A 23,248-nucleotide genomic window follows, 5' to 3' on the forward strand; every position below is an offset into this window, starting at 1 on the left:
ACCCTGGGTACTTATTGAAAGGGAATTTATGCATCCCTTCCCTCTTTCTGATTTATTCTGGTTGCCCCCCTCTGAAATTTCCTTCAGACCGGGATTTTGTAAAGCAGTTTGGACTACAATAATGTGCTGGCATGCATATGTTTCCTTAGATGAAGAAATTTCCTTGCCTTCTCTGAATCTGTCTCTCCAATCGATAGCTAATTTGATTCCAGATTTGTATTTAGGTGCATAGGTTGGGGTGGGCATTTCCCCCCTGAGTGACGTATTCACAGAAAATGGTCTTGCCCCATTTGTGTTTCTTCAAACTCAATTTGGACTAATGAAGCAGGACTTTTATAAATACTTACAGCTGAGACATTGGTTGCAAAGCCACCTCCCTTCTCCAGTTAAGAAACCTGCCTTCCCAGCGTTGCTGTTGCTTTGTTTCCGATCTCCTAATCATAAAGGAGGTATCTCTTGGTGGTATCAGTGTCAGATAAGAATAAATAAAAAGGGGAAATTACCATGCCAGATCAAATGGGAGAGAGATTTAGCTGTAGATCTTTCTGAAGATTGGAATATTATTTTTTGTTCTGGTTTTACAGTATCCAAATGTATTAACCATTCAGAAATGCATTACAAGCTACTTCAGAGAGCATATTTTACACCTGAGAGGCAACATAAAATCTGGCCCTCTGTCTCTCAATATTGTTGGCGAAACTGTGTTTTGGTTGGAGACATTCTCCATGTTTTCTGGTCATGTCCCCTGCTTCGACCCTTATGGAATGCAGTGTTTTCCATGATAAGTAATATAGTTGGAACAACCATTCCTGCGGAGCCCCTAACCACTTTATTTCATTTTTATCCTGGGGCATTATCCTGTGGTGAGAGATACATCATGGGACATGTTTTAATAGCTATGAAGGCTGCAATTGCTCAGGGGTGGAAGACTCCTAACTTGCCCAACATCACAATTATAGAAAACAAGGTTCATAAGCACTTTGTTTTTGAAATATTGGATAGCAAATATTCCTCCTCTGCTAACTCCATCCATATGAAATGGTTTCAATGGGGAGAATGTAAGGAAAAACAAGGTCATTCCACTATTTATAGTGCTCCTGTTGATTTAGGTATTCTCTGCTCACCTCATTCAGATTCGGGGTAGTTCTACTCATCATTCCTTTAGTATCCTGTTTCTAATTACTTTTATGTGTATTAATAGCTCTCTTTTATGTCTATGAATCAAATGTTTGTAAGCTGACCAATGATATTTTGTTTTGTGATATGCGATATGTCTGGCTTCCCCCTTTTCCCCTTTTTTTCATTCTGTATCCTCATTTATTTTTCTGTACTAAATTTTCAACAAAAACTATTATGAAGAAAAAAAAGAAAACTTAAATTTCAACTTCCCACATTTGCACTTCCCACTTCCCATTAAAAGATACAATTTGTTGGATGTAATAGGCTGTGAGTTTAAACTCGCACAAAACTAGTAAAATAAAAATTGCCTCAGGAGCGGCGTGTTTAGCAGAAGCCTGTGTGTTAAAAGATAATTAAAGATTTTAATAAAAAAGAAAGAAACAAATGACATGAGGTTCCTCTCCAAATGCATAACCAGCACCGGGCTCTGTGAGCTGGCCCTTGTTGTGATAATACAGGGAAAAAAATGTAGGGGTACCCCTGTATTTTGATCAATCAGCACCAGGCTCTGTGAGTCGGTTCTGGTTGTATAAATACAGGGGAAAAAATTAGTAGGGGTCCCCCGTGTTATCCACAACCAACACCGGGCTCTAACTAGCGAAGGTATGCTTCTGCACCTCCTGGAGTACTTTTGCAGGAAAGCTGTACCCATGTGCTACATCCCATTTTTGTCACACTGGAGGCGTGCCCAGTGCCCCAGGAGAGAAAAGGAAGCCAAAGGGGGCCAACAACAAAGGGGCAGCATGCCTCACATATAAACTCTTACTTTAGGTAATTGAGGTCTATAGGAAGCTGCAAGGGTTAAGAGACAACTGCCTTTGCCTTAATAATTTATAGTGGGTATAATATGTCTGCCAAATTTGCAGGATGAAATGAACATATCTCACTTGACTTATACCAGAAAAAAAGGTGGGCAGAATCCACTGTCCTTAATTCTTATGAATTAGCCAGCCTTTTGGTTCAGTCAGGTGAGCTTGTTTTGTTATTTTTTTGTGGTGAGAATATATTATTGCCAATAATATATTCTCACATGCCTTGCTGGGACTTCTAGACCCCCTGTAAAGGACAATATTATTTCTATTTTTTAACAATCAACTTCGCAGCCACCACCCAGGGGTGCAGAAGAAAGCCCTGGGCCTTCATCCAGGGCTTGCTCGGGGGAGGTACCAACCCCGGCCTGTGCTGACTAGTGTGGGGTTGCAAATGCTTTGGCCGGGGGATTCTGTCAAGTGTGTCCCTCTGCTGTGGCATTACACCCCCACTAGATAGAGCCCGTTGCTCTGTGTGGGTAATAAGGGGGACCCCTACTCATTTTGTCTTCGGTATTTCCACAACCAGGAGCAGCTGACACAGACTGTTGCTGGTTGATGAAAATATGGAAGGCCCCTATGTTTATCCCCCCATATTTTCACAAGCAGGATCGGCTTACAGAGCCCAGTGTTGGTTATGCGTTTGGGGGGGACTCATATAATTTTTTTACATTTATCTTAACACTTTCATTCCCTTTTCTGACTTTTATAATATAATATAATTTTAATATAATTTTATTACAGGTTTACTCTTATGGATTTATATTTAAGTAATAGTACTTTTGTGTTTTAAGCTATTGTTAAAGTATTTACTGATAATGTGGAGATTTTGCACTTCCAGGTCATGAGACCCATAAATAGCAAGTCTGATAGCAAGAAGAGTGACATTAGTCAAAACACATTTTTGGCGTTTGATGGACTTACCTGCACTCACTGTATTGGGACAGTGATCACCTATGGACTTCTGGACAGTGTTGCTTGAAGGGAGTAGGTAAGGAATCTGGAACCTCCCACTAATACTAATTTTAAGCACCTAGCCAGGTGCCCAGCACAGTACGGTTCCACTTTCTACCAATCTATAACTTGCTTAGCAAATTAAGCATTTTTATTTGGAATACTGTGCATCAACTTCAATTGGCTTTGTTAAGAGCCTAATGTATGCTATTTTATGTTGTTTTTAAAAATAAATGAGTTTTGGTTTGGATATACAGTACTACACTATATTTGTCCCTCTCTCTGTTTTTGAGTGTTACTAAATCTGGGAATAGTTGGAATACACTGTTGAATATAGGAGAGCATGGGCCTCCATTAGAAGAAAGTCCTGTGTCTGGAATAACGAGTAATACACCATTGAATACAGGAGAGTATGGGCAACCATTAGAAGAAAGTCATGTGTCTGGAATAATGAGTAATGATTACTACAATTTGAGATCTTATACAGAGGAACCACATCATCTTATCAGGAAAGACTTCTTTATCTCTACTAGTAGTGTTGTACATATAGCGCTGTTTCTGAAAGTGATATGACCCACATGTGTTCCTGCACATGGAGCACTGCCAGCCAATCAGTGTCCATTACTGTTGGAACAGGCCAATGATTGGCTTAGAGACAGTCGCTTACAGCCAATCAGCAGCCTGTTCCCATTGTAGTGGCCGCTTGTTGGCTGGCAGGGCTCCAATTGCAGGAACACATGTGAGTCCTGTCGCATTCAGGAGCAGTACTGTATGCAAAACATGTACATATAGCGCTGCTATGTCCGCCTGGATTGGGATTCGGTTTATTTTCTTACCCAAGGATGCTACTGAAGAAGAGGACCGATCTTCACCTGGGATGCTACTGGCAGGGCTATTGCCTGGGGCACTGCAGCCTTGGGACAGTCACTCTGCCAGTGCTAGCTAGTCTGGTGGCCAGGGGCATAGCTGCACTCACTAGCGCAATCAATCATTGACTGCTAAGATCACACCCGCCTGCCAAAATATGAAAGTTCATTCCGGATTCCTCTCTCCACCCAGAATGTCGGGTGTGATGACATCACGCTGTGTGATGTCATCATGCCCAACATTCGTGAGGATAGCGGTGAGAAAAGCCGCACAAGCAGACCTCAGCATCTGCTGTGCTGCACCCGCCATGTTCCTAAGCCCCTTGGCTTCAGCCACTGTGGGGTAATGTTTGAAGTTGTAAATTGAAAGTGGCCCAGGCTCCAGGGGGAGGCTCAGTGATGGGAGCCATTGCATGTCTGCCTCATGTGCTATAGTGCCAGTGGCTGCTCAGACCCGCCTCTGCTAGCTGGTGTGACTGACTGAGTGTCAGTCTGACTGTTGCTGTGAATGACAGGTGTGTGTATGTGTGTGTGTGTGTGACATTCACTTCTGGCTCCAGCTTCCAAGATAGACCAGCAGTTTTCATTAATTTAAGGGGAGGGGACTAAGGCTGGGTACACACTAAGCAGATATATCTGCAGATCGAGTAATCTGCAATTATATCTACTGATGATGGTTGTTCGTACACACTGAACAATCATCATCTGTGTACAGTGTGTAGGAGGGGGCGGGTCCGGCTGGGTGGGGGCGGGTTCGCCCCCTCCCCACGGCTGCCGCTGCATATTTATGGGCCTGCTACGAATTACATGCGGTGGCCTGAACTGCACTGCTACAGGTCCCCCACCGCTAACAGCCACAGAGACCAGAGCCGGCATCACTACACCGCACTAAGCTGCATCTGGACAGCCCGGCTCATTACCTGGGGCTACGGATGCTGCCAGGAATTTAAAGTATTATGTGCACAGGGGACTTTTACAGTGAGAAAGATTAAGGTGAATTTACTCATTAAGTCCCTCCGCTGATGCACCATAATAAGCTACCTGACGAGCTATATGCTAAATTGTACATCTTTCCTAGTGTAGCTACTACAACCAACAGCTGATCCAATCAAATATATTATATTATGTGGATAAGTTTAAAAGGAATCCCCAAGTGAACTTTTTTTGTTGGAAAACCTGCAACAAGCTATTTGTATCCAATGTATTGGAGACTTGCCAATTAGGACAATTGACAACAACTGCTGTGTCCTCTTGGCTCTCCGAAGGAAATGTTTTTTGCTATATAAATTGTAACATACGTAAGTTACTGTTTTCTAAATTCCAGCTTGCCAATCAGGACAATTGAGAATACCTTTTGTGTCCTCCTCTGGCTCATTTGAGAAATTTCTGCTGGATACTTATTTTTGCACTGAGTTTTATGTGTTTATAAAATAATTGGAGTTTGATCAACTCCTTTTATGATGACTAATACTATTTTATTCTAAGGAATGCTTATATGTTTCCCTGTATAAAGACTTGTTTGTATGTGATACTTGGTACAACTTGCAACATTACTGTACCTTGATTGTTGTTTTGTATTGAAGAAGCATTGTGATTAAATATCTTTTTATTTTTATTTTTGGTTTAATTGATGTCCCAGCAAGGGTGGTCAGGTGCAGTTTTTCTGTGTTTTTCATTTCTCTAGTGAGGTTGGCAAATACCTCTTTTCTACTGCTGCACGATTACCTGATCTTCTTTTCAGGCTAGCGCTGAATGTTTTTTTCTCTGGTTTGAAGTTCAATTTGTCAATTTGTCTTTTCAGCTGCTTCCTGATTAGAGGTTCAATATGTCAGAATTTTCATGGGTTAGAGAGAGAAAAAATAGGAGGGAAGATTTTCTGTCCAGGATTGATCCTGATGATGGGACCTGTGACTCAGAACCAGATATGAATCATGGTTTTCTGGAATTAGAATCACTTTTACTCTCACAAAGCTGACATTGGTTGGATAGCGTTTTTTTGAAGGAAATACATTGAATTGGATAGGATTCCTAAAGGTCCACAAGTGATTAAATATCTATCCATCAATGATGACCCAGAACTAACTAAAGAATGGGATTTAATCCTAAAATGCTGTTCAATTTCCCTGATTAAAATATTAATTAATTTTAGAGAAAGGAAAATTGAGAAAATTAGCAAAGAAATCGAACAGACTCAAAAAGATTTACTAGTATTTAAAGATGATTCAGGATTTAAAAGGAGGGAATTAGAGCTAACTAACAAAAGTAAGAAACAAGAACTAATGGTAAAGAAAAAGAGAAAACTATTAAGAGATGACAAAGACTCTCACTCACAGACGATTAGAAACCCAAATAGGTTTCATTCTAGATCTAGGTATAATAAATATTTTCATGTCCCTACAGATACTTATAAACAATCTAGAATAGATAAACACTTTGGGTCAGAAAAATACCCTAATAAATCAGATGAGAACGAATGTCCATATATGTTTTCCCCCAATTATAATTTAGGAGCTAGACCGAAAAGTAAAAATAACCAGACACATAAGACCTCAAAACCGATACCAGTCCCTACAGGAGAGAACACCAAAAACACCAAAAAGAGAACAAGGGGAAAGAGAGGACTGGGAGGAAGGAGACCTCAGATGTCCAAGATTTCAGTAACTAAGCAAGTTATCATTAACCTATCACAAAGATGGATAAAACTGAACTACAACTTCTCTCAAAAGGCATTAATTTTGCCCCTAGCACAAATCTGAATTTGTTTAATCTATTCTCAGAACTTAATCATTATGTGAGATCCCTGTGCAGATGTTACTTCATCTCTAAAAGTAAAAATAAATGTAAACTAGAGGAAAATGATGATGCAATAATACTAGATGCACAAGATATGGAATGTTTATCCATATTAGAGACACTGCAAGTGGAGAATGGAACAACAGAACAGAACATCAAATTGTTTTATATTCAGGGTCCCTTGATGTATGTGGATAGAACCAAGTTTAAGAAAAAGTCTAAATTCTATCCCCTTACTCATAAAAGCCCTAGTATGCAACTGTTCTATAAAACACACTTAAGGATTTCCAAGTTTTGTGTAACTTTCACCCTAATAAAGATCTGGGGAAAAGAAACCTGCCCCATGGGGAGAGATTGGCCCCCTAACGCCTCCAGGATGATGACTCCATTGTCATTAAGCCCGCTGACAAGAGCGGTGGAGTTATTCTGGACAAAGTAGAATACACTAAAGAGGCCCTGAGACAACTTCAGGATATTTAATTCTACCAAATTTTCGATGGTGACCCAACATCAGACTTCCAGGAGTTAATGCGACTGCTGGAAGATACATTGGCCAATGGGGTTATTGATAACGATGAATTTAGTTTTTTGTTTGTGTGTCACCCCATCACTCCGGTGTTTTAGTATTTATCAAAAATCCATAAATCTTTAATTCACCACCGTGTCATCCTATTATTTCAGAAAATGGGTCACTTACCTCTAATTCATCCTTTTTCTTTAATCACTTTTTACAGAAATATGTGTTGACTCAGAGGTCGCATATCTGGGATACCATGCATCTACTAGATAAACTGAAAGAAATCACCTGGCATCTGGGATACTGATTTTTGACCCTTGACGTCCAGGCTTTATATACCAACATTCCACATGAGGCTGGTATCTTGGCGGTAGAAATACTACTAGATAAAGACAGTAATACCTCTGAGAAGCAACAGATATTTCTATTGAATTGCATCTGGTTTATTTTGTTTTTGACTCCACCCACAATTTACAGATTCACGGGACGGCCATGGGCACCTGATTTGCTCCAAGCTTTGCCAATACTTATATGGGCTTATTTTAAGATCTACACCAGTAATTGCCAACCTCGGTCCTCAAGGCACACTAACAGTCCTGGTTTTAGTTATATCCATGATTGTGCACAGATGGTCAACTCAAAATAGCTGAGGTACTAATTAAGTCACTTGTGCTCAAGTATGGCTATCCCTAAAACCTGGACTGTTAGTGTGCCTTGAGGACCGTGGTTGGGAACCCCTGATCTACATATATGGGATGTACCACTCGGAGCAAATCTGATGTTCTATGGTCATTATATAGATGATTTCATTTTAATTTGGGATGGGGATGTTTCTTCTGTCACTAATTTCACTGAGTTATTGAACACCAACACTATGGGGCATATTCAATTGGGTGCAAGGTTTAGCAAGGAAAAAACCTTGCGCCCCTCGCGGCCAATTTTGGATTACCATGGGTATGCGCGCTCCTGATACCCGCCCCATGGTATCCAATTTAAAACCAAATGGTTGCAGGGTTTTCAGCTCTAAAAACCCTGCACCACATAATAAAATAAATAATAATTCTGCACTTACCTGCCGGGGGATCTCCTGTGTTCTCTGCGGCTCCCGGTGGCCTCCCCTCTATCTTTTCACTGGAGAGGGGGCTGCTGGGAGGCTCCAGGGGCTGGTGGGAGGGGCATGGGCTGCTGGGAGATGTAGCTCTCCCAGTGCCAATTCCAATTTAACTTTGGGACTGATATCACCCTCGCTATACATGGGGATGTGGAATCTCAACAGTTAAATTTTACTATTTACTTGACCAATGACCTGTGTCCTTGCATGATTTAAACTGTTTGCAAAATAGAGGAGAGTAACTCAGCTTGAAAAAGGCTACAGCAGTAGTCGAAACACGTTGCTGCTCTCTCCACAGGGGGTTCATTTGATAAGCTGTCTGCTTTGAATTACATGCGGTAGCCTGTACTGCATCGCTACAGGTCCCCCACCACTAACAGCCACAGAGACCAGAGCCGGTATTTGCCACGTCACTACACCACACTAAGCTGCACCTGGACAGCCCGGCTTAATACCCGAGGCTGTGGATGGCAGATGCTGCAAGGAATTCAATGTATCATGTTCACACATGACTTTTACAGTGTGAAAAACTAAGGTGAATACTCATTAAGTCCCTCCGCTGATACACTATAATAAGCTACCTGACGGGCTATATGCTGAATTCTACATCTTTCCTAGTGTAGCTACTACAATGAACAGCTGATCCAATCAAATATATTATATTATGTGGATAAGTTAAAAAGGTATCCAAGCCAACTGTTTATTTGTTGGAAAACCTGCAACAAGCTATTTGTATCCAATGTGTTGGAGACTTGCCAATTAGCACAATTGACAACAACTGCTGTGTCCTCTTGGCTCTCCTAAGGGAATGTTTTTTGCTATATAAATTGCAACAAACATACTGTAAGTTACTGTTTTCTAAATTCCAGCTTGCCAATCAGGACAATTGAGAATACCTTTTGTGTCCTCCTCTGGCTCATTTGAGAAATTTCAGCTGGATACTTATTTTTGCACTGAGTTTTATGTTTGTATAAAATAATTGGAGTCTGATCAACTCCTTTTATGATGACTAATATTATTTTATTCTAAGGAATATGATTCACTGTATAAAGACTTGTTTGTATGTGATACTTGGTACAACTTGCAGCATTACTGTACCTTGATTGTTGTTTTTTATTGAAGAAACATTGTGATTAAATATCTTTTTATTTTTATTTTTGGTTTAATTGATGTCCCAGCAAGGGTGGTCAGATGCAGTTTTTCTGTGTTTTTGATTTCTTTAGAGAGGTTGGCAAATACCTCTTTTCTACTGCTGCATGATTACTACTGCTGTACGATTTCAGGCTGAATGTTTTTTTTCTCTCTGGTATGAAGGGGGGAAAATTAGGTTTAGGCACTAATGGGGAGGGTTAGGGTGCAGGGGTGGGGTTGGTTAGGGTTAGGCTAAGTATACTTACCCGACCCCTGTCGGGTTACCAACCGTCGGGATGCCTCTGTCGGTATTTTGACAGGAGGCATCCCGACAGCCAGCTTTACATATCAATTCCGAATGGAATACCTACTTTTCCACAGTGGTCTGTTTTTAGACAAGTACCATTAAAAGAAAATGAATAGAATAATGTCTAATCCACAGTAGATTAGTTTCAATAGAAACCGCTGCCATAGAACACGTCAATTAGATCTCAACTGGGATTAATGACAATTTTATTTAGACAGAAAAACAACCGCTTAGTAAATACACCTACTAGACCTGAATTTGCATCAATCCCCGCAGTTTATGGTGATTTCTAAATTAAGCCCATAGTGTTCAGGATAGAAAGGACCTGACTCAGCAGCGAACACATTGCCGATATTTACGCAAATCGAAAGATTATTTGCCATTGCGCACTGTGCACTAGTTGCAATTGCTTTGCGATTACAAATGCATAGAGGATCCATTCGCAAAGTGAGTGTCATGTGATCAGCATTTGGGGGATGTGTCTGACCATTTAAACAAAGTGTCATGGGCGTGCATAAATTATCCATTGCGATTGCACTTGCAGCACAAGAGCTCTCTGTGTACGAGGAGAATTGCAGTGTTTGCGACTGGTCAGACTTGTTGCAAATGCTGTGTGACTGCTTGATGCGGGTTAATGGTGCCAATGTTTATGCAGGAGTGCGAAATTTGACAGAGTAGGCAGCAGTGGGCGTCTTTATGTTGGCTGAGGTTTGGTAGGCATATAGCTGTGTTCTATGCAAAATCGCGGCTACAATTGCATTAGCGTTCTCTGCTGAATCAGGCCCCATGATCCAATGCATTTTGTCCTATATGGACTTATGAGAAGTAAATAAAGACAAAATGATAAAGATTTAAGTGTCAGCAAATCACAAAATGATGCATGATTAAGCATATAAAAAAAATCTAACATAATAAGCATGATTATAATGTAGACTGGCAAATTAGTAACTTTAGGAAGGGTATTGTACACTTCAGATAACTCATTGTCATTGCAAAACTGATTGCAATAGTTTACTAGCTTAAATTCACTTGAGTTGCCAGTAGATCATCAGAAATGGATATATGTATATTGACTATCATATCCAAAACAGCTGTATTATATAACAAAATGTATAATATATAGAGATGTGCAGTTCGGTTCTCCAGAAATCCGAATCCACCCGAATTTTGTGAATCCGGGTAAATCCGAGATGCGTTTCTGATCTCCTCAGGAAATCCTGTAAATCCAGGTTGCAGTTCTGATCTTCTTGAGGTTCGGAATTCAGATTTTAAATCCGAATTTCGGGTTTGGGATTGCATAAATTACATGATTTTAGCTGTTTTTAAAACTTTTATCTATTTTTTTTAAAATCCAGATCCAAAACCAAAATCAAAACCAAAACACTTGAGGGTTGCAAAACCAAATCCAGATCAAAAACCTTGAAGGATATACAGATCCAAAACCAAAACCAAAACACGGGTCAGCACACATCCCTAATAATATATTAACACTAGGGGTGTGCACCGGCCACTTTTCGTGTTTTGTGTTTTGGTTTTGGATCTGGATCTTTCTTCGTGTTTTGGATCTGGATTGGTTTTGCCAAAACCACCCTTCCGTGTTTTGGGTTCTGGGTTTTGTGTTTTGGATCTGTATTTTTTTTTAAAAAAGCATAAAAACAGCTAAAATCACAGAATTTGTAGGTTTTTCTGCTCCTATGCTATTATTAACCTCAATAACCTTAATTTCCACTCATTTCCAGTCTATTCTGAACACCTCACACCTCACAATAGTGTTTTTATGTCCAAAACGTTGCACCGAGGTAGCTGGATGACTATGCTAAGCGACATGAGTGGGCGGCACAAACACGTGACCCATCTAGGCGTGAAACTGCAGTGGCAGACAGGATGGCAGTTTGAAAAACTAGGCCCCAAACTGTACATAATGCAAAGAAAAAAAAGAGGTGCAAGATGGAATTGTCCTTGGGCCCTCCCACCCACCCTTATGTTGTATAAACAGGACATGCACACTTTAACAAACCAATCATTTCAGCGCCAGGGTCTGCCACACAACTGTGGCTGAAATGATTGGTTCGTTTGGGCCCCCACAAAACAAGCTGGCAATTAATGTGTCCCTGCACAAACTGGCTCTATGGAGGCAAGATGTCATCCTCATCCTCCTCATCCACCGATTCCTCACCCTCTTCAGTGTGTACATCCTCATCCTCACAAAGTATTAACTTGTCCCCACTTGAATCCACCACCACAGGTCCCTCTGTACCTTCTGGAGGCTGGTCTCCCTGGAAGAGCTGATAATTCATTTTGATGAACATCATCTTCTCCACATTCTGTGGAAGCAACCTCCTACGCCTTTCGCTGACAAGGTTCCCGGCTGCACTAAACACTCTTTCGGAGTACACACTGGAGGGGGGGCAACTCAGGTAAAATAGAGCCAGTTTGTACAGGGGCCTCCAAATTGCCTCTTTTTCCTGCCAGTACAGGTATGGACTGTCTGCCATGCCTACTTGGATGCTGTCACCGATGTAATCCTCCACCATTCTGTCAATGGTGACAGTATCATATGCAGTGACAGTAGACATGTCAGAAATTGTTGCCAGGTCCTTCAGTCCGGACCAGATGTCCAAACTTGGTCCTGCCTGCCCTGCATCACCGCCAGCGGGTTGCTTAGGATACCTAAGTTTTTTCCTGGCAGCCCCAGTTGCAGGAGAAAATGAAGAAGGAGCCGTTGACGTGTCACGTTCCGCTTCAGCTGACAGTGTGTTCACCAGCAGGTCTTTGCACCTCTGCAGGCTTGTGTCGGCCGGAAAGAGAGACACCACATAGGCTTTAAACCTAGGATCGAGCACGGTGGCCAAAACGTAGTGGTCTGATTTCAACAGATTGACCACCCTGGAATCCTGGCAAAGCGAATGAAGGGCTTCATCCACAAGTCCCACATGCCGAGCGGAATCGCTCCGTCTTAGCTCCTCCTTCACTTTCTCCAGCTGCTTCTGCAAAAGCCTGATGAGGGGAATGACCTGACTCAAGCTGGCAGTGTCTGAACTGACTTCACGTGTGGCAAGTTCGAAGGGCTGGAGAACCTTGCACAACACGGAAATCATTCTCCACTGCGCTTGAGTCAGGTGCATACCCCCTCCTTTGCCTATGTCATAGGTGGATGTATAGGCTTGTATGGCCTTTTGCTGCTCCTCCATCCTCTGAAGCATATAGAGGGTTGAGTTCCACCGCGTCACAACCTCTTGCTTCAGGTGATGGCGGGGCAGGTTCAAGAGTGTTTGCTGGCGATCCAGTCTTCGACACGCAGTTGCTGAATGGTGAAAGTGGGCAGAAATTTTTCGGGCCACCCAAAGCGTCTCCTGCACGCCCCTGTCGCTTTTCAGAAAATTCTGCACCACCAAGTTTATTGTGTGAGCAAAACATGGGACGTGCTGGAATTTGCCCAGATGTAATGCCCGCACAATATTGGTGGCGTTGTCAGATATCACAAATCCCCAGGAGAGTCTAAGTGGGGTAAGCCACTGGGCGATGATTTCCCTCAGTTTCTCTAAGAGGTTGTCGGCGGTGTGCCTCTTACTGAAACCGGTGATACACAGCGTAGCCTGCCTTGTAACGAGCTGGCATTTCTGAGATGCTGCTACTGGTGACGCTGCTGCTGTTGCTGCGTAAGGTGATACATCTACCCAGTGGGCTGTCACAGTCATATAGTCCTTAGTCTGCCCTGTTCCACTTGTCCACATGTCCGTGGTTAAGTGGACATTGTGTACAACGGCATTTTTCAGGACACTGAGGACACTTTTTCTGACGTTTCTGTACAGTCTCGGTATCGCCTGCCTAGTGAAGTGGAATCTAGATGGGATTTGGAACCGGGGACACACTACCTCCATCAATTGTCTAAATCCCACTGCACTAATGGCGGATACCGGACGCACGTCTAACACCAACATAGCAGTCAAGGCCTCAGTTATACGTTTTGCTTCAGGATGACTGCTGTCGTACTTCATCCTCCTCGCTAAGGACTGTTGGAGGGTCAATTGTTTAGTAAAAGTAGTGGTGTTCCTACTTCCTCTCTGGGATGATGAACAACTCCCAGCAGCAGCAACAGCAGCAGCGGCAGCAGTAGGCGTAGCAATGCAGGATCCTCCAGAGGAATCCCGGATAGGAGAGTCAGTCATGCCAGTGACATGGCCTGCAGGACTACTTCCGATCCTGACTAAGGAGGAAATTGACGAGGAGGGAGTTGACGGTGTGGTTTGCAGGCGCTTGGATACAACAGGACAACGGGATTTAGGTGTCCCTGGACTGCTTACGGTCTTAGCCAAAGTTTCTGAACTTGACAGTAACTTTTTATGAACGCGCTGCAGGTGCCGTATAAGGGAGGATGTTCCTAGGTGGTTGACGTCCCTACCCCTACTTATTTCACCTTTACATATGGTACATATGGCAAGACAGTTGTTGTCCGGATTTGGATAGAAATATTGCCAGACCAAAGAGGTGGAATGTTTGGTCTTCTGCCCAGGCATGACCGTGATGGGCTTTTTCATCCCACGGACAACAACTGTCTCCCCCGGAGCCTGATTTAAACAAACCACATCACCATCAGAATCCTCCTCGCCAACTTCCTCCTCAGCGCCAGCTACACCAGTATCCTCATCCTGTTGTACTTCAACAGTGACATCTTCAATTTGCATATCAGCAAGTGGACTGTGGGTGCTCCTTTCAGCACTTGCAGGGGGCGTGCAAATGGTGGAAAGAGCCACCTCTTCCCGTCCAGTGCTGGGAAGGTCAGGCATCACAACCACCACCACACTTGGACTCTCCTTGGGGATTTGTGATATCTTCTTAGAAAGCACAGTTCTTCGCTGTGCTTTTGCCAGCTTAACTCTTTTGATTTTTTTAGTGGGAGGAGGGCTTCCATCGTCATGTGAAGCTGAACCACTAGTCATGAACATACTAGGGATCGACCTTAGCCGTTCCTTGCCACTCCGTGTCGTAAATGGCATATTGGCAAGTTTACGTTTCTCTTCAGCTGATTTAAATGTCTTTTTCAAGGTCATTTTCCTGAACTTTGCCATTTGGGATTGTATGTGCCCTCTACTATGACATTGGGCATCGGCCTTGGCAGACGACGTTGATGGCATGTTATCGTCTATGTCATGACTAGTGGCAGCAGCTTCAGCACTAGGAGGAAGTGGTTCTTGATCTTTCTCTATTTTATTTTTATCGGAGAAAGATTGGTCCTCCATTTATGTTATATCGATTTGATATATACGTGCGGCTAAACACAGAAAATAATTTTTTTTTTGGTTTGGACTGGAGTGTACTTTGTGGGTTACAGCACCCTTTAACGGTCAAGTCAGCCGGCCCTTTACTTATGACACAGGCGCACGCTTGGCACTACTTTGTTGATGCACGTGCGGCTACTGCGCACACAATTCACAAACACAGAATATAATTTTTTTTTTGGTTTGGACTGGAGTGTACTTTCGGGGGTTACAGCACCCTTAACGGTCAAGCCAGCCGGCCCTTTACTTATGACACAGGCGCACGCTTGGCACTACTTTGTTGATGCACGTGCAGCTACTGCGCACACAATTCACAAACACAGAAAATAATTTTTTTTTGGTTTGGACTGGAGTGTACTTTCGGGGGTTACAGCACCCTTTAACGGTCAAGCCAGCCGGCCCTTTACTTATGACACAGGCGCACGCTTGGCACTACTTTGTTGATGCACGTGCGGCTACTGCGCACACAATTCACAAACACAGAAAATAATTTTTTTTTTGTTTGGACTGGAGTGTACTTTCGGGGGTTACAGCACCCTTTAACGGTCAAGCCAGCCGGCCCTTTACTTATGACACAGGCGCACGCTTGGCACTACTTTGTTGATGCACGTGCGGCTACTGCGCACACAATTCACAAACACAGAAAATAATTTTTTTTTGGTTTGGACTGGAGTGTACTTTCGGGGGTTACAGCACCCTTTAACGGTCAAGCCTGCCGGCCCTTTACTTATGACACAGGCGCACGCTTGGCACTACTTTGTTGATGCACGTGCGGCTACTGCGCACACAATTCACAAACACAGAAAATTATTTTTTTTTGGTTTGGACTGGAGTGTACTTTCGGGGGTTACAGCACCCTTAACGGTCAAGCCAGCCGGCCCTTTACTTATGACACAGGCGCACGCTTGGCACTACTTTGTTGATGCACGTGCGGCTACTGCGCACACAATTCACAAACACAGAAAATAATTTTTTTTTTGGTTTGGACTGGAGTGTACTTTCGGGGGTTACAGCACCCTTTAACGGTCAAGCCAGCCGGCCCTTTACTTATGACACAGGCGCACGCTTGGCACTACTTTGTTGATGCACGTGCGGCTACTGCGCACACAATTCACAAACACAGAAAATAATTTTTTTTTGGTTTGGACTGGAGTGTACTTTCAGGGGTTACAGCACCCTTTAACGGTCAAGCCAGCCGGCCCTTTACTTATGACACAGGCGCACGCTTGGCACTACTTTGTTGATGCACGTGCGGCTACTGCGCACACAATTCACAAACACAGAAAATAATTTTTTTTTGGTTTGGACTGGAGTGTACTTTCGGGGGTTACAGCCCCCCTTAACGGTCAAGCCAGCCGGCCCTTTACTTATGACACAGGCGCACGCTTGGCACTACTTTGTTGATGCACGTGCGGCTACTGCGCACACAATTCACAAACACAGAAAATAATTTTTTTTTTGGTTTGGACTGGAGTGTACTTTGGGGGTTACAGCACCCTTTAACGGTCAAGCCAGCCGGCCCTTTACTTATGACACAGGCGCACGCTTGGCACTACTTTGTTGATGCACGTGCGGCTACTGCGCACACAATTCACAAACACAGAAAATAATATTTTTTTTGGTTTGGACTGGAGTGTACTTTCGGGGGTTACAGCACCCTTAACGGTCAAGCCAGCCGGCCCTTTACTTATGACACAGGCGCACGCTTGGCACTACTTTGTTGATGCACGTGCGGCTACTGCGCACACAATTCACAAACACAGAAAATAATTTTTTTTTGGTTTGGACTGGAGTGTACTTTCGGGGGTTACAGCACCCTTTAACGGTCAAGCCAGCCGGCCCTTTACTTATGACACAGGCGCACGCTTGGCACTACTTTGTTGATGCATGTGCGGCTACTGCGCACACAATTCACAAACACAGAAAATAATTTTTTTTTTGGTTTGGACTGGAGTGTACTTTCGGGGATTACAGCACCCTTAACGGTCAAGCCAGCCGGCCCTTTACTTATGACACAGGCGCACGCTTGGCACTACTTTGTTGATGCACGTGCGGCTACTGCGCACACAATTCACAAACACAGAAAATAATTTTTTTTTGGTTTGGACTGGAGTGTACTTTCGGGGGTTACAGCACCCTTTAACGGTCAAGCCAGCCGGCCCTTTACTTATGACACAGGCGCACGCTTGGCACTACTTTGTTGATGCACGTGCGGCTACTGCGCACACAATTCACAAACACAGCAAATAATTTTTTTTTTGGTTTGGACTGGAGTGTACTTTGGGGGTTACAGCACCCTTTAACGGTCAAGCCAGCCGGCCCTTTACTTATGACACAGGTGCACGCTTGGCACTACTTTGTTGATGCACGTGCGGCTACTGCGCACACAATTCACAAACACAGAAAATAATTTTTTTTTGGTTTGGACTGGAGTGTACTTTCGGGGGTTACAGCACCCTTTAACGGTCAAGCCAGCCGGCCCTTTACTTATGACACAGGCGCACGCTTGGCACTACTTTGTTGATGCACGTGCGGCTACTGCGCACACAATTCACAAACACAGAAAATAATTTTTTTTTGGTTTGGACTGGAGTGTACTTTGGGGGTTACAGCACCCTTTAACGGTCAAGCCAGCCGGCCCTTTACTTATGACACAGGCGCACGCTTGGCACTACTTTGTTGATGCACGTGCGGCTACTGCGCACACAATTCACAAACACAGAAAATAATTTTTTTTTTGGTTTGGACTGGAGTGTACTTTCGGGGGTTACAGCACCCTTAACGGTCAAGCCAGCCGGCCCTTTACTTATGACACAGGTGCACGCTTGGCACTACTTTGTTGATGCACGTGCGGCTACTGCGCACACAATTCACAAACACAGAAAATAATTTTTTTTTTGGTTTGGACTGGAGTGTACTTTTGGGGGTTACAGCACCCTTAACGGTCAAGCCAGCCGGCCCTTTACTTATGACACAGGCGCACGCTTGGCACTACTTTGTTGATGCACGTGCGGCTACTGCGCACACAATTCACAAACACAGAAAATAATTTTTTTTTTGGTTTGGACTGGAGTGTACTTTCGGGGGTTACAGCACCCTTAACGGTCAAGCCAGCCGGCCCTTTACTTATGACACAGGCGCACGCTTGGCACTACTTTGTTGATGCACGTGCGGCTACTGCGCACACAATTCACAAACACAGAAAATAATTTTTTTTTTGGTTTGGACTGGAGTGTACTTTCGGGGGTTACAGCACCCTTAACGGTCAAGCCAGCCGGCCCTTTACTTATGACACAGGCGCACGCTTGGCACTACTTTGTTGATGCACGTGCGGCTACTGCGCACACAATTCACAAACACAGAAAATAATTTTTTTTTTGGTTTGGACTGGAGTGTACTTTCGGGGGTTACAGCACCCTTAACGGTCAAGCCAGCCGGCCCTTTACTTATGACACAGGCGCACGCTTGGCACTACTTTGTTGATGCACGTGCGGCTACTGCGCACACAATTCACAAACACAGAAAATAATTTTTTTTTGGTTTGGACTGGAGTGTACTTTCGGGGGTTACAGCACCCTTTAACGGTCAAGCCAGCCGGCCCTTTACTTATGACACAGGCGCACGCTTGGCACTACTTTGTTGATGCACGTGCGGCTACTGCGCACACAATTCACAAACACAGAAAATAATTTTTTTTTTGGTTTGGACTGGAGTGTACTTTCGGGGGTTACAGCACCCTTAACGGTCAAGCCAGCCGGCCCTTTACTTATGACACAGGCGCACGCTTGGCACTACTTTGTTGATGCACGTGCGGCTACTGCGCACACAATTCACAAACACAGAAAATAATTTTTTTTTTGGTTTGGACTGGAGTGTACTTTCGGGGGTTACAGCACCCTTAACGGTCAAGCCAGCCGGCCCTTTACTTATGACACAGGCGCACGCTTGGCACTACTTTGTTGATGCACGTGCGGCTACTGCGCACACAATTCACAAACACAGAAAATAATTTTTTTTGGTTTGGACTGGAGTGTACTTTCGGGGGTTACAGCACCCTTTAACGGTCAAGCCAGCCGGCCCTTTACTTATGACACAGGCGCACGCTTGGCACTACTTTGTTGATGCACGTGCGGCTACTGCGCACACAATTCACAAACACAGAAAATATATTATTTTTTTAGCACTTGGGGGGAGCACCCCTGATGGACAGAGCACCCCCTGGACAACACTACAGCACTCCTTTAGGACTGGGACACTGCACAGGACTTTGGAGTGGACACAGCCCCTATGGAGAACTGACTGCACAACACAGTCCAGCCAGCCCCTATGGACTTTGAAGTAGTGGACACAGCCCCTATTAACAACAGCAGCACAGCACAACACAGCCAGCCCCTATGGACTTTGAAGTAGTGGACAACAGAAGCACTACACTACACTACACTACACTACACAGCCCTAACTCCCACCCTCCCTCTTCACTGTCCACAGCCGAGTGAGAAAATGGCGCCGACGCGGGTACCTTATATAGGATCCAAAACCCGCGAGACTCGGAAGGCGGGATGATGACGTTTTGCCTCGATTTCAGATCCGAGTCAGGCGGGAAAAGTCGAGCCTGACTCGGATCGGACTCGGATCGGGGGGGCTCGGGGGGGGTTCGGATTTCAGAAATCCGAACCCGCTCACCCCTAATTAACACTAGTGTATAAGTAGCAGTGGAATTGAGAACAAGATTATGTAGAAACATACAGTACTTTGAATATACAAATACAGTGAGAACAAAGATGTAACTAGGGGTGATGGAATCCGGGGCAAATAAAAAGTAGTGCCCCTTGAAAACAGTTCTCAAAATTCTGGCTGAATTCTTACTTGCCTACACTCCCGATTTGGTCGGGAGCCTCCCGACAATCGGGTGCCTCTCACGACCTCCCAGGAAGGCAGGCAATCCTCCCGGCCCCGGCGATGTGTCCGCATTCCCCCCCCCCATGCTTTTAAGTAAAAACCCCGGCAGCAGGGGGCCGGTGACGCGATTTGCGTGGAATCGCCTCATCGTGGCACTGCCCCCGGCTGCACAATGACATTAATCACAGCATTGTGAAGAGGGGGCGGAGCCACGATGACACAAACGCGATATCAAGCCCCATGCTCCGCCCCCAATGCCGCATCAGGTGCTGTGCCCCGCCCCCTTTGGCCGTGTCACGCCCCCAGCCCTGTAAGACCGACAGTTCCCTCCCAGAAGGAGGGAGCTAAATGTCGGCAAGCCTGTCTTATACTGATCCTCAAAGAACACACAGCACTTACAAAAACCTTTTGATGCTCTTAGAACCTTTGTCCCTACATTTTATCTTCACCTGACCTTGTCACGGCACAGTTTTTAATGGTTTTGTTAAATTTGTAGATTGGCCGTTTGTTGTAGTAAATATTTCTTGACGGTGCAAAAGACGTCTTATTATGAGTTTGGATTACATTCGTAGAAGCATTAGTCATCTTGTGGGAGAAAAATGCTCTGTGGTCTACAGCACATCATGGACCACCCCTGTAAATGGGAATTCCTATCCCTTCCATGTCATTTAAATATTTGTGTGTTTTTATGTGGACGTGACATACAGTACGGTGCACAAATATGCTTAGCCCACATATAGTTATAGCTGCACTCAATCCACCCTGATTCTATTATAGAACATGTAGAATTCGAAAAAAATGTGACCTAACATCACAAAACAGTGTTTGTGCTAAGGTCTGCAGGTTTGCACTTTGGTAAATGACCCTAAAGTGCGGTATTGAGTGTTTGTGTTTATTCTGACTATAATCTTATGTCAACTGTCCTGACCTTATGGGGGGCATCCACTACAAGATCTGAAAACGACTGCACGATTACGACATTGTAGTCGTGCAGTCGTTTGTCAGTCGTGTGATGTGCCTGCACTGAACGAGCAGACGTTCAGTGCAGGGTCATCCATCATCTGGAAACATGCTGAGCCTGACGATATCGTCAGGTTGACCAGCATGTTTGCACGATGATAGATGTCTAAAAGATGTCTAAAAGATGTCTAAAAGACCAAATTTTCAAATGATTTTCAAACGATGTTCGAACGATGTTTGAACGATTATCAAACGATTGTATCGTTATCGTTCAATCGTTCAACTTTATCGTCTAGTAGATACCCCCCATTAACAGCTCATATACCTATATCTGGTTCTATGTTGGCTGACCTTGACTCTTATGTACTTATGCTTTATTTACCATGGACTGCAGTCAGAGCCAGCACTAGGCATAGGCATAATAAGCTTATGCCATAGGGGCAACTTGAATGTCTAGGGGCATTCAAGGCTCTGCCGCTGCCGCGATCGGAGCTCCGCTCCGACATGGCAGCGTACCTCTCAGCCGGTCAGAATGAGCTTCTGCACAGAAGCTCATTCCAACCCGGTCCCCATTATTTAAATAGTTGAAGTCGGAGCGGACCCGCTTCGGCCGCTCCAGCTCCACCAACATAACAGCCACCCCCCGCCGCGGCCCGGCCCCTTGTTATGACACGGCGCGCGTGACGTCATGCGCGCCGTGTCATAACAAGGGGCCGGGCTGCTGGAAGGAGAGGATCGAGAGGAGCCGCGGAAAAGAAGCAGCCAAGGTAAGTGGCGGCTCTGGGGCGGGGAGGCTGAGATGCACTGGGGCTGGGAGGGGGAAGGCTGAGACACGCACTGGGGCTGGGGGGGAGGCTGAGACACGCACTGGGCATGGGGGTGGAAGGTTGAGACACGCACTGGGGATGGGGGGGCTGAGACATGCACTGGGGCTGGGGGGGAAGGCTGAGACATGCACTGGGGCTGGGGGGGAGGCTGAGACACGCACTGGGGCTGGGGGGAGAAGGCTGAGACACACACTGGGGATGGGGGGGAGGCTGACATGCACTGGGGATGGGGGGGAGGCTGAGACATGCACTGGGGGTGGGGGGGGGAAGGCTGAGACATGCACTGGGGCTGGGGGGGAAGGCTGAGACATGCACTGGGGCTGGGGGGGGGAAGGCTGAGACATGCACTGGGGCTGGGGGGGAGGCTGAGACATGCACTGGGGCTGGGGGAGGGGAAAGCTGAGACACGCACTGGAGCTGGGGGGGAAGGCTGAGACACGCACTGGGGATGGGGGGGAGGCTGAGACACACACTGGGGATGGGGGGAGGCTGAGACATGCACTGGGGCTGGGAGGGGAAGGCTGAGACACGTACTGGGGCTGGGCTGAGACACGCACTGGGGCTGGGCGGGGAGGCTGAGACACGCACTGGGGCTGGGGTGAGAAGGCTGAGATACACTGGGGCTGGAGGGGGAAGGCAAGGCTGAGACACTCTGGGGCTTGGGGGGAGAAAGAGGCTGACACACTGGGGCTGGGAAACATGCTGGAGGGTAGAATGATGCTGCCACACCCTGGGGCTGAGGGGAGAATGAGGCTGACACAGTGGGGAAATGGTGCCGAGAGACACATTGGGTCTAATGGAATGGGGCCGAGACACACACTAGATCTGGGGGATTGGGGCTGGTGGAACTGCAAGGTGGGGTGCCGGCCTTTTATTACGTGTGTGTATGTGTGTGTATATATATATTTTTATATATATATATATATATATATATATATATATGCATATGCTAGGGGGCATCAGCCAAAATTTTCCCTAGGGCACCGAATTGGCTAGGGCCGGCTCTGACTGCAGTAATTTAACCCTAACCGCTCTGGCTGGTATGTCTGAGGTACTTGAATATCGCAAATCATTCAATAAGACAGAAAGAAGGTAACTTTTGTACTGGTCCACTGTGTTTGGCATATTCAGTACCAGATTAAGGTCCACATGTGCCTGGAGCTGAAATTTATGAAGGACCTATTGTGTGCTACCGCAGGAGGCATGACCAGCATGATGAGGGTGTGACCAGTGCTATGGGGGTGTGGTCTACACACACACACACATATATATATAATATAATATATATATGCACGCTCGCAGGCGCGTACACAAAAAATAAATAAACAAATAAACAGCTAAAGTATTTAACCACTTAACTGGCAAAAAAAATTTTAATTTATTATCAAATTATGTAAAGAACAGACATTTAAACCTGATTTAATATTTTTTTTTAGTTTAAAAAAACAAAGGGCGGGATGTACTACCCTTGTGGTGTACATCCTGCCAGTTACCGCAAAATGACTAATGACATATGTACTAAAATATGGGATTAGTATTGCAAAGGACAGCTCTTGCGATGAGAGCTGCCCTTTGTGAAGCAGTTGACACCGGGTGAGGTGGTCTCCATCCCCTCT

The sequence above is a fragment of the Taudactylus pleione genome, unplaced genomic scaffold (genome assembly GCF_031769625.1).
Source record: "Taudactylus pleione unplaced genomic scaffold, aTauple2 ptg000053l, whole genome shotgun sequence".
NCBI classification, from domain to species: domain Eukaryota; kingdom Metazoa; phylum Chordata; class Amphibia; order Anura; family Myobatrachidae; genus Taudactylus; species Taudactylus pleione.